We start from the raw sequence: 13,093 nt of genomic DNA, 5'->3' as shown, positions 1-13,093 counted from the left end.
CACCATGTGGTTTCTGGGATTTGAACTCAGGACCTCTGGAAGAGCAGTCAGTGCTCTTAACCGCTGAGCCATCTCTCCAGCCTGCCATTTCATTTTCAAACAGGGATGGAAGGAGGTTGATTCACAGATGACCCATAGGAAGCAAACAGGATGCAGGTAGAGTGAGGAATGTGGGGAAGGTTCTGGATCCCTGTCTGATGGCCTTGTGCTTCCTAGCCCAGCTCCTGAGATTCTGCCAGTAGGTGGCCCTTTTGGGGGGAATCCATGAGGTTGACACATGACTGGAACTAGAACCCAACTAGAGCTGGGCAGGGCATTGTGTTTCAAAATCCCAGCCTCAGGATTATGACCATTTTAGGAAGGCTCTCACCGGGTGTGAGAAGCATTCAGATGCTGAAATCACAGAGTGCTGACCCCACTGAGAAAAATTACTGTAGCTTCTCCTCAGGGAGTGCTTGCTGTCTAAGTGGCCCTCTGCTGGAAACCTGCCTTCCGGTTGGTTGGTGTGAGTGTGGGAGGCATGGCTGGTGGAGGTCACTGGAGGAGGGCTCTAGAGAGCTAAGGTGAGAAGCTACGGAAGCTCAGCCCGCTTCCAGAGAGTCCTCTGACTTCCGATATACTTAGATGTGACAGGTCACGCCACAAAGGCTCCTGTTGCCTCCACCGAGCTGATATGTCCTCACCATGTTGGACTGAGCTCTCTCAACTGCAAGCCAAGGAAATCCTTCTCCCCTTAAGTCGCTCTTGACAGCAGCCATTGTGCCACAGACAAAAGCAGGCTCTCAAGTTAATCTTCACACTAACCCACAAGGTGAGTACAGCTGTCACTCCCACTTTATAGAGAAGGACACACAGACTCAGACAGAAGGTGTCATCTGTCCACACCACGGGGAAACTGGAACGCCGGGTGTCTGAATTTCATACCCTGAACTTTGAGCCAATGGCTGGAGCTGGGAGAAACTTTGAAAGTCCCTGAAGCAGATGAGGAATCTGCAGCCCGGAGATGTGCACTGAGGGGAGATGATCTGAATAGGCTGTGGGAGATGAAGTGAGACCTGCCACCAGCATGGAGGAGCTTGTGTTAGTGTGATTCCATCAGAACTGTCACTTTTATAAGAGAGCCCTGTCCCTGGGGCAGAATCCCCCAAGAGCTCCTCTACAAACCTCTCTGTCTCTGCTTCTCCTCCCTGTCCCCACCTCTGTATTCTCAACCGGACATCAAGTGTGGCTGACCTATGGCCAGATGCTTTTCTGATATGTGCTGTGATCCTTGCTCAACTCAGAGGTCCACTGTCTCCATGGAGACCTCTGAGGGGCTGAGACGTTTCAGGACCTTTGAGCCCTTTTAGGTGTCCCATGCTTAGGGGACAAAGGATGGCCTCAGATACAGCCAGTATGAGCCTGATGTCTGTGGAAGTGGTATTCGGGGAACTAGACACTCCTGGTGTTTGAAGACAAAGTATCTAGAAAAGAAAACTACGTAATTTTAGCAATTGTGGGCTCCTGAAGCATACAGATACATTTTTAGCTTCCAGCCATTTTCACCCTTTGCTCTCCGGTACTACCTCTGGGGGCGGGTGTCTTTATAATGGGGCAGAGCTCAGGGATACATTCAGTGTCATCCAGGATGCCACTGTACAGCCATCACGCAAGCCAGGCACTGAGCTATTTCTTTCTGCATTTCCTTCGGCTGGGGGCAGGTATGTGCTGAGTCCTCCACCCTGCGGAGTGGAGGCATTAAACATTGATGGCCTTTTCTGTTTGAAGCCATTTTTGTGCGAAGCATGCCACTTGGCTGGCAGCTCCAGTGACTGCAGATGAGTCTTTCTTTTTTCCTTCTGCGCTAAATCTCTCCACTTACACCATTTCCTGCTCAGAGACCATTCACAAGTTTCCGGGTCGACTCATCGAGGGCCTTGCTAGGCCCAGAAGGGGCTCAGAAGCTAGACGTGTGTTGGGAACCAGGGCCTGGTGACCTCCACATTGCCTGCCTACTTTGGGCACTTCCTGGAGTACCAGGCAAGAGGGCATCTCCCATGGGTAGCAGGAGAGTGGGCAGAAGTTTACAGGGGACAGAGCCAGTGGCCCCAGGATCACACCCCACTGGGCTAGTCACCAGCTGTGTGGCTTCCAGCAGGACCTGAGCCTCTCTAAGCTGCCCCATCCTCCTCTGTAAATCCGGGGCAATGGGTCTGGAGGGAGCTGGTGTAGAGATTAAGATGATGGGTTTAACCAGTTTAGCCCATGACAGATGCTATGAGCTGAATTATGGCTCCTATAATTCACATCTAGAAGTCCTAGGCGTGACAGCGATGCTATTTGAATGGATGAGGTCTGAGGAGAGAATTAGGCTTAGGCGAGGCTGCGCTGGCTGAGTCCCCCTGATGGGATTGTAAGATGAGGTCAGGGCTGTCTCAGCCTCTCTCTTGGTCATGTGAGGACATGAAGGGAAGACAGCTTGTCTGCGAGCCAAGGAATCTGAGCTCTCTGAAAAAAATCCAACCTTGCTGGCACCAGAACTCTGAGGGAACACATTTCTGCTTATTTAAGCCACCCGGTCTGTGGTATTTTGTTATATCAACAGCGGTCGGAGCAGACTAATACAGCAAGCAGTTGACTCAGGGTAGTGTTCTTTGTAGGCTACAGATGTATCTGTTTTCCTGGATGAGGGAGAGACTTCTAGAAGGCAAGCGCTGAGGCAATGCTAGGCGCTCGTTCTAAGATCTTCTTGAATGGCTCAGTCTAGACCTGAACCCATGGAGGCATCTTCATAGTGGCTACTGAGTGATGGGTGGGTGGATGGATGGACAGATGGACTAAAAGTAGATTATAGATTCTAATCCACGAGATGAGCCAGAGGAAATACCCACGTGTTTAAGGTCACAAGCACCTAGGAATGGCAGTAGCTGTCGATCTGGTGAGACTTGGGCAATTTACCTTCAGTTTCTGAGGGATGCTTTACACAGTGGAAGCGGGCAAGCATGAGGAGAGTGTTCCAACTCGGGGTGGAACTTGGTCTGGGCAGTGCACGTACTCCTGTCTAACAGTGCACCTCGCAATCCAGGATCTCACCTGCGTTGAGCCATATGTACGCCTGACTTCATCAACGGAGTTTCTCCTCCCTTGGCGACTTCTTGCCAACTTCGCCTTTTCTGGTTAGTTTCTGTTCAAAGTACTCCAGGGCATGTCAGGGATTGGGAGACAGGGAGCCCATCCTGGCTGGACTGGTCTGGGTGCATGCGCAGTATGGCAGACTGTTTTCTGAGTGAACTGTTAGGGGGAGCACTCCTATTCACCATCTCACGCCTATACATAATTGAGCTTGCATATGGTTAAAGTCAGCGGCATCATGGGAAGAGATATATCCCTTGCTCCTGACCTTGCCGGCTTAACTCAAGCTAGAGACTAAAATGCGAAGGTCGGTCACACTAGAATCACATTCTTATTGGACCTTAAGAAGACATTCTGAACATGAAGTCACAGAGGCCGTTCTGACTGGCAGGAGTTTGTATATGTAGTGACACGCGACATTACACTTGACCTCATCACTCTGCTGGGCAAGGTCAGCTGGGAGTCCGCACCTGGTCTCGTCTAAACTCTGCCGTGCAGATCCTCTTCTTCTGCTAATTTGAATTTTCATCCTTAAAGATGAGATGGTAAATTAAATTAAGACACTAAAAAGAGCAAGCGGTCACAATCAGGGTAAAGGCTTTTCCATTCTGTGAGTCCTTCTTGTGAGCCAAGGGAGGGCATTTGGGGGACAGCTCCCCTTGAACGTACAAAGGCGGGAGCAGCGACATGGGTTAGCATGGATTGTGAGGGAGCTGAGGAGTGGACTGGAAGATGGGAAGCAACTGAGAGGAAAAGAACCCAGATTTTTTAAAAAATCGCATGTAGTTTATAAAAGGAAAACGAAGGGAAAGAGGTCATCAGGGTCAGACCTTGCAGGGCCCTGGAAACCATGTAAAAAGACAGAATGTCCCAGAGTCACAGTCATAAGAATGTTGAGAATGGCTGAAGTGTTTTCCTTCCCGTTATTTACATTTTTAATTAACATTTAAAAAAAATTGGACCAAGCACAGAGGCACATGGCTTTAATTTTAGCACTTGGGAGGCAGAGGCAGGTGGATCTCTGAGAGTTTGAGGCCAGCCTGGTTTCCATAGTGAGTTCCAGGACAGCAACGGCTATACAGAGAGACCCAGTATCAAAAAAATAAAAACAAAAAGCAAAACAAAACAAAAAACCAAAACCATTTTTTTTTAAAAAAAAAAGAGATCTATTTATTTTATATATAGGAGTACACCGTAGCTGTCTTCAGACACACCAGAAGAGGGCATCAGATCTCATTACAGATGGTTGTGAGCCACCATGTGGTTGCTGGGAATTGAACTCAGGACCTCTGGAAGAGCAGACAGTGCTCTTAACCGCTGAGCCAACTCTCCAGCACCCCTTCCCCCTTAAAATTATACTGTATGCATGATGGGGGCAGGGGAAGCCTCGTCCTATGGCACACATGTGGAGGTCAGAGCCTAACTCTGCAGCTCGTTCTCTCCTACCCTGTATGCTGCTTCTGGGGAAGCTCAGTGGCCAGGCTTTCTTGAGATGCACCTTTACCTACTCAACCATCTTTCCAGCGTTGTCTCTTGTTCTTTTGAGACAGGATCCCAGTCAGGGTCGCTGAATTCACTCTGTAACCAGGCAGGCCTTGAACCTGCAATTGTCCTGTCATAGTTTCCTGAGGAACTGGAGTCACAGGCCTGAGCCACAAGGCTTGCTTTTACTAAAGGGCTTTGAGCAAGGTAGCTATATGTCTCATCTTAATTACTCTCCTATTGCCATGAAGAGTCATCTTGACCAAGGCAACTCACAGAGCAGAGGTTCTCAACCTGTGAGTAGCAGCAACTCCTTGGAGGGTTGAATGACCTTTTCATAGGGGTTGCCTAAGACCATCAGAAAACACAGATATTTACATTGAAACTCACAACAGTAGGAAAATTACAGTTATGAAGTAACATCGAAAATAATTTTATGGTTTGGGGGTCACCATAACTCGAGGAAATGTATTAAAGGGTTGCTGTAGCCTTAGGAAGGTTGAGAACCATGGTTCTAGAAGGAAGAATTTATTGGGGTTTACAGTTGTAGAGTAGTAGAGTCCACTGCCATCATGATGGGGAACATGGCAGTAGGCAGGCATGGCACTGGAGCAGTAGGGGAGAGCTCACATTTTAAAACAACGATCACAAGGCAGAGAGAGAGGCAGAAAGAATGAGAACTCTAACTGAGAGAGAACTTTATAACAGCATAAGCTTTTTAAGCCTCACAGCCCATCCCCAAAGACACATTTCCTCCAACAAGGCCACACCTCCTAATCCTTCCCAAACAGTTCCACCAACCGAGGATCAAGTGTTCCAGTGTATGAACTACTTATGGGGCTATTTGCATTCAAACCACTACACTTGCATCAAGGCTGTCTGTCTGCAAGTGATGGGAGAGAGTGAGGCCACTCCTACGAGTGGCAGTCACCAAGCGAACCAAGGTAGGTGCCAAGTGAGAGAGGGTCTGTTTGTAAAACCCAAAGGTGCAGACACAAAAGGATTTGATGAGAGACTGACTATGGGAAAGAGCGAAGACTGGTGTCATGGAAGATGTGATGGTTTGTATATGCTTGGCCCAGGAAGTGGCACTATTAGGAGGTGTGGCCTCATTGGAGGGGGCGTGGACTTGTTGGAAGAAATATGTCACTTTACAGGTGGACCTTGAGACCTCCTATGCTCAGGTTCCATGCAGTGTGAAAGACACCCTCCTCCTAGCTACCTTCCAGTCTCTTCCTGGCTGCTTTCGGGTCAAGATGTAGGACTGTTGGCTCCTTGTCCAGCACTGAGTCTGCCTGCATGACGTCATGCTTCCCACCGTGATGCTAGTGGACTGAACCTCTGATGTAAGCCAGCCCCAATTAAATGTTTGCCTTTATAAGAGTAGCCTTGGACATGGTGCCACCTCGAGCAATGGAAAACCTAACTAAGACAGAGGCTTTGGTAGGCAGTGATATTGTTGACTGGAACACGATAGCTGAGGGAGAAACTGAGTTTTAGGTTCGGAGTCTGTGTTCCTGGGTCTAGTCTGTTGTTATAATCTAGATCTTCAAAGGCAATGACTTCATTTGGCAGTATACCCTCTTTTCAAGTTATAGTCTAGGCTGTAGGGTGGTAGGGTGGCCATTTTCATCCAGGAAGCCATGCACCTAGGAATCTGCCCTCTTGCTGCCTCGCCGTGTGCTTGTTTTCTCATGGGAGGCTAAATAGAAGGTTCAAGAAGAGTTTTCCAGTTCAAGTCAGATGTGCAGTGAAGAAGACTCAAGCTGGGCAATGCTCTTGAATTGGCAAGAACTTAAACTCCCTGCTGCCAGTGGACTGGCGGGTGTATCCCTCCATTTGGAGGAAATCATGGGCGGGCAGATCGCAATTCCCTGAGAGTCAGCAATTTTGAGCTTAAGGTAGAGCAGCCTAGGTTTACTAGAAGGCAGCAGCCAATAAGATGAGGTGTGATGAAGGTCCCGGTGGGAAAGTGCCCGCTGATTTTTAACAACCAACAGGCGATAAAGCAACACAACAACTAATAATTTATGGTTATAGCCGAGGGACGGATGGCAGGTAAGGAAGGACAGACAGCCACCAGAGGCCATTGCCGTGACATGTTTAGCTTAGAAGGTCACAGGGGGAGCAAAGACCTGAAGGGCTTGTAGGGTAGAAGAGGATTAATTGGCTATTAATTTAAGAGCTAAATCGAATGTGTTTGCACCCTTGAGCAAGATTCAAGAGGAGAGCCAGCAAGATGGCTCAGCGGGGGTGAAAACGCTGGCAGACTTAACTGTACGGCCTGAGGACCTGGGTTCGAGTCCCAGAACGCACATAAAAATGGAAGACAAGAACTGACTCCAAAGAGTTGTCCTCTGACCTCCACATAAGTGCCGTGACATATACCTCAATCATCATACAGACACAGAATGATACTAATAATTAATAAAACGTTTTTTAAAAAAGGAAACCCCCCAAAAAATTCCAAAAGAGGGGGTAGGGACAACCCGATCAGATGGCAGGGCCAGCATCAGCTAGGAGGAGGAGGGCCAGTTACCTCTTCTACCATGGCGGGGAAGAGGAGCATCATGGGACAGATTAGTGTACAGGTGGTAGAGAGATGAGAGCTGTGAGCTTCGGAAGCCTCTGGTTTCCTTGGTGACCTAAGAGATCAAATCAAGAGCTGAGCCTAGAAGTATAGGGAGGGTCCAGGGACAGCCGTTGTGAGGATGGGATGACAGCTTAGACGGGGCACCAAGAACGGTTGTTGGGAGTCAGTGACGTGCTGAGGCACGGCCAGGACCTTGTACTCATTTTCTGCTGCTTTGGGAACCGTCACGCACTCAGTGGTTCAAACACTCCACATCTATTAAGCCACAGTTCAGACTGCTTTGCCACCAGGCTACAAGGAGGATGAGCATGGGCTCTGTTCCTTCTGAAGTTCTGTGGGAAGCAAAGAAACCATCCGTGTGTCTCCGCCTCTGGTACGGTCCCTCTTCAAAGCCAGCAGCCCTGCCACTCTGACCTCTGCCTCCAGCACATTCCCAGATCTTCCGCCTCTCTCTCTCCTTTAGGAGGACTTTTGTGATAGCACTAGGGGCATATGGGTAATCCGGGGGAATCTCCTCAGCGCGGAATACTTAACATTTAAAAAATGATTTACTGGATTACTCATTTATGTGTACATATGTGTATCAGCATAGGAGAGAGGCTTAGAGAGCTGGGAGGCCAAGGAGCCAGTCATTCGGAGTGACTTAACCTTACGGACCCTCTTGTGTGTGATGTGGCTGGGCTCGGGCATAAAGGAAGTCTGTCAGCAGACGTACCGTCTCTGACACATGCGCAGGAGTAGTGGAGAGGACTTAAGGGATAGCAGTGATAGGAAAGGATTGGGTTGCCCCATTCAAGCCTGCAAAAAAGGTGATTTTTTTTTGTTTGTTTGTTTTTTTTGTTTTTGTTTTTTTGTTTTTTGTTTTCCTCCTGGAAAAAGGGTTTGGAGCTATCCACATTTGGCACTGGATGCCTCCTCCCATAACTCCAAATCCATGACCCCCACTTTCCAGCCTTCTATTTCCCGAGATCATCTTGCCGGTTTTGTTGGAAGCTGCGCGTCTCAGGCGTATCTCTTCTAGCATCTTTTTGGACCCTTCACGTCCCCAGAGCTCCCTTTTCCCTTACCACTTACCTTCTGGGGCTGAGCAGCCAAGGGTGCTGTGCTGAGAAACGGAGACTTTCCAGGGTGGGTGCGTTTCTTCAGAGAGGCCTGGAGGAGGCGGGGTCTTTACGGGAGGGCGTGGAATCCTTGCTCCAGACAGATGGAAAGAAACTCAGAGGAGGGATTTGAAGCTGTAGGGAGTTCTGGAGAGCACCATGGAAATGGAGAATGGGTGAGAGGTGCAAGGAGAGCTAGAGCTAAGGCAGAGCCCCAGAGACAGGCCATTTTGAAAGCAACCACTGCAGAATCCCTGCTACGCCTTCCCCTGCAACTGCCATTCCTAGTCAAGAGCAGGAATATTTTCTCTTGAGCCCAGAAAAGGTTTTCCATCTTCTGAGACTTCCACTTTCTTTCTTTCTTGCCTTTAGGACACTTGTCCTTGTATCAGAAGCTACGCGCAGGGGTTTTCTAGCCACGAGAGAGGCATTTGTCCTGCTGCTTCCTCCGTCAGGTCTTTGAGGAAGCGAGTTTCCAGGTGTATTGGCTGGCCGTGTGTGTCACCTTGACACGAGCTGGAATTACCACAGAGAAAGGAGTCTCCGTTTGGTTTGAGGAAATGTCTCCAAGAGATCCAGCTGTAAGGAAGGCATTTTCTTAATTAGTGATCAAGGGAGGAGGGCCCAGCCCATTGTGATTGGTGCCATCCCTGGGCTGGTATTCCTGAGTTCTATAAGAGATTAAGCCAAGCAAGCCAGGGGAAGCAAGCCAGTAAGTAACATCCCTCCAAGGCCTCTGCATCAGCTCCTGCTTCCTGACCTGCTTGAGTTCCAGTCCTGACTTCCTTTGGTGATGAACAGCAATGTGGAAGTGTAAGCTGAATAAACGTTTCCTCCCAACTTGCTTCTTGGTCCTGATGTGCAGGACAAGGTCTCTTGATGAACTTGGAGCTCATTGATTTAGCCGGAGTGGCTGGCTATCAAGATTCGTAGGCTCTACCTGTCTATGTCACCTCAGCACTGGGGTTATGGATGTGTGCCGCCATGCCGGCCTTTTAATGTGAGTTTTGAGGTCCAAAAACCTCAGGTCTACTAACTCTTTTTGTTTTGGCTTTTCAAGACAGGATTGTGTGTGTGTGTGTGTGTGTGTGTGTGTGTGTGTGTGTGTGTGTGTGTGTGTGTAGCGTTGGCTGTCCTGGAACTCACTCTGTAGAGCAGGATGGCCTTGAAATCACAAAGATCCACCTGCCTCTGCCTCGTGAGTGCTGGAATTAAAGGAGAAAGCCACCACCACCCAGCTTGACCATAGAAAATTTAAAACAGAAGCATATATATATATGTGTGTGTGATATATATATATATATATATATATATATATATATATAGTGGATTTGGTTATTACAGTTCTATTTGTAGGTTCTGGGTATTCCACTGGGGATGGTGTGTCCCCTAGAATGTTTATCAGGGGACAAAGGCCAGAAAGGACAAGCCCCTTCCCTTTCAGGCAGAAGCACAAGGTGGGATCCTTCCTTGACTTCAGTCTTAAGTCTCTGAGGTCCCTTCAGCAATTTTGTTGAAAGCTGCAAGTTTAAACGTTTCTCTATGGAGAGTGTCTACTCCACTTCCCCTCTGGACTCTAAGATCCATGACTGGCCCCACCCTTCCTCCCTCACAGCTCTCATCTTGAGGGCTGGGCAGACGGGTGCTGTATTTGGGACCCACACAGGGACCAGAAGTCAGGTGGCCCATTCTGTGTTTTCCTCCTTTCCTTGAAGCCAGCTCCACTTTGGTGACACAGGACAGGTCTTCTACTGGTATGGCTAGGCTTCTGGGGACCCCGGGCTTTTTCAGCCCTGTGTGTGAGCTTTAGAAGCCAGAAATTTCCCAAGAAGGAATGGAGGTTGCTGGATGAGGCTTGCAAGTATCCTAGCCATTACTATCCAAAGGTCTGGGGCCCATGAAAGGTGAAGTAAGTGGTTGTCAGTGGAAGGAACTGGTCATAGGAAGGCTCTACCAGATGCGGGTATGCTGTCAAGAGCGGTGGGCATGGCCAGGTCTGGTTCTCAAGAGCTGTTCTAGAACAATCCAGCTCCTTGAGAGCTTTCACTAGACACTCTTGAGCATTAAAATGGGATCTTTAAAAAAGACTTGCACTTATTATCTTAGTTATGTGCAGAGTAGATGTTTGTGTCTGCATGCAGGTCTGTATACCTGAGTGCAGGTGTCTGCAGAGGCCGAAGGTATCCGATCCCTAGAGCTGGAGTTACAGTATGTTGTGAACTGCCTGACGTGGGTGCTGGAGACTGAACTCAGGTCCTTAATAGCAGCTCTTAACCATTGAGCCATCTCTCCAGCCCCTCCGACGAAGAGTTTAAGCTGGGTCTTTTTAAAGCAGTTCCCTGTTTAAAACCTAATTCATTCTCTCAAAGACCCTGGTGGCAAGCCTCCTCATCGGATAGCAGGGATGGGGCTGTGGCGGGGCTGGGAAAGGCTGATGGCTGCCCATTGCTGCTGCCCTAGGGGGGAAGGGCTGGAGTTTGTCATGACCTTTCTTGACCCTTGGTCACATCACCGCACCTGCCAGATGTGACCAAGCGGTGTGCCCATGTGTCACGCTGGGCAATGCTTCTGAACTTGTTCAATCCTACTAACATTCTGTTTCCAAAATCTAGGGACAAAGGCTTCAAGGAGGCTCCCCATCCTTCATCTCCTGACTGGGGCCATTTTCCACTTTCCTTCCTCAGCCCCCAATTTCTATTTTGGAAATGCATAGCTCGACAATCAAGAGGGAAAAAAAAAAAAAAAAAAAAAAAAGAGGCAGAAATCCTACCACGTGACAGAAAAAAAAAGGAATGTGGAGAATTAGAAAAGCAAATATCTTAGGTTCGTTGTCTAGACACAAGTAACTTGTGGCTGCTGTGTGGTCTTGCATGAGTGACTACCCCGTTCTGTGCCTTGGTTTTCCTCTCTGCAGTCAGCCTAGTGCAGGGCTCTTGCCCCTGGCTTTACTGATGTTTGGAACAGACGTCCTGAGGGTAAGAGGCTATTCTGGGCACTGAACAAGATTCAGTAGCATCCTTTGTGCTCCCAGAAGACCCACATGCATCCGCTTCAAGGAGAAATGTCTCAGGCATTGACAAGTGCCCACTGTGGTGTAAAATCTCTTCCCACTAGAGAGCCACTGGGCAGGACGTCTTACTCTGTTTTAGTGGTTATGAAATTATAAAGGTTGCCTTCCCTTTCTTTCATTTCTTCTACACATTCTCCCGTGTTTGAAATTGATTCCTCTGTGATGAGCAGGTGGATGAGGCCAGGCCAGGCCGGCTCGACATGTGCTCGACGGTGTTGTGTCCTTGTGTGATAAAGGCCTGGGCTCAAATCTGTTCCTCACTTGGGAAGAGGGTGACATGGGCCCATCTTACACAAAGGACTGGGACAGAGTTCTCTGCTCCTGTATCCAGAGCAAAGATAAAGCCAGAAACCATATGGGACCCAAGAGGGGGCTCGGGACACATAGAGGTTGGCACTGTCACAGGCAAAGACTTTACTTTTAAGTGAACAGGTCTCAGGAGTTTTGGGTTGTAGAAAGGCAGGAGATTCCAAAAGGTGTCTGCCAGGGGCAGAGCCTGGTAAGATGTCCCCCTAACTCTTTCTTCCTCCTACAGGTCACAGTCCTACTTTCTCTTGCGCTTGGATGTAGCGATGTGACTGTGTTCTGCCTGGCAGCGTGCAAAAGGGGGGGTCACACCTTCCTGGTCCATTCAAACCCACCTGCCACAGGGCAACCTCCACAGCCTGGGCATGAGTCTCTGCATGACAGCATAGCCCAGGGCCTGTCTCCACACCCTACTGGGCGGACCTCATATGAGAGAAGTAGAGCTCTTTTATCTTCATCGTTAACACTGGGGGCTGTTGAGGATGTCATTGGCTTTCTCTTCCATAATGCAATGGAGGCGAGGATGGATGCTACTGAGCTGGCCCGGGGCTGGGCAAGGAGTGTTTGTGTTTTCTTCTTTGTAGAAATGAATGTATGCCGGGCATGGGGGCACACGCCTTTAATCTCACAACTTGGAAGGCAGAGGGAGGGGGATCTCTGTGAGTTTGAGGCCAGCCTGGTCTACAAAATGAGTTTCAGGACAGCCAGGACCGTAACACAGAGAAACCCTGACTCCTAAAGCTACAAATAAAAAACGAGTCTCTCTCTCTCTCTCTCTCTCTCTCTCTCGTGTGTGTAGTTCACATGGATGCATGGAGAAACCCTATCCCCATCCTTTGAGACAGGGTCTCTCATTGACCTTGGAGAACATCTGACTGGCCAGAGGCAGCACCAGGGATACTCCAATCTCTGCCCTCCCAATGCTGGGACTGTCGGCACGGCACCCACCACCTTAGGCTGGAGATCTTTGAGTGAGATCTGGGGATTGGACTCAGGTCCTCATGCTTTCAAGGTAGGCCCTCTACTGACTGAGCCGTCCCCCACCTCCAGCCCCGAAATTAAAGAACTACAACGTTGGTTTCTGTGTCGATTCTTTTTTTTTTTTTTTTTTTTTTGGTTCTTTTTTTCCGGAGCTGGGGACCGAACCCAGGGCCTTGCGCTTCCTAGGCAAGTGCTCTACCACTGAGCTAAATCCCCAACCCCTTCTGTATTGATTCTTACAGACCCAGTCTCTGCAAATTAGGGAGGCAGCCCTTTCAACTGAGCTGAACACGTGACCACGTGACCACAGGAGGTGGTGGCAAGTCCTTACATGCAGCCGGGCCCGAGAGTCAGCCCAGGATGACCGCACAGCTTCTGCTGAGACAGGGTTTCTTCCAGGCTAAGAATAAACAGTGGACATGAACGTTTTGGCACAAGGCGTTAACTCCA

The sequence above is a fragment of the Rattus rattus genome, chromosome 9 (assembly GCF_011064425.1).
Source record: "Rattus rattus isolate New Zealand chromosome 9, Rrattus_CSIRO_v1, whole genome shotgun sequence".
In the NCBI taxonomy this organism is placed as follows: domain Eukaryota; kingdom Metazoa; phylum Chordata; class Mammalia; order Rodentia; family Muridae; genus Rattus; species Rattus rattus.
This window is presented reverse-complemented; position numbering follows the sequence as displayed.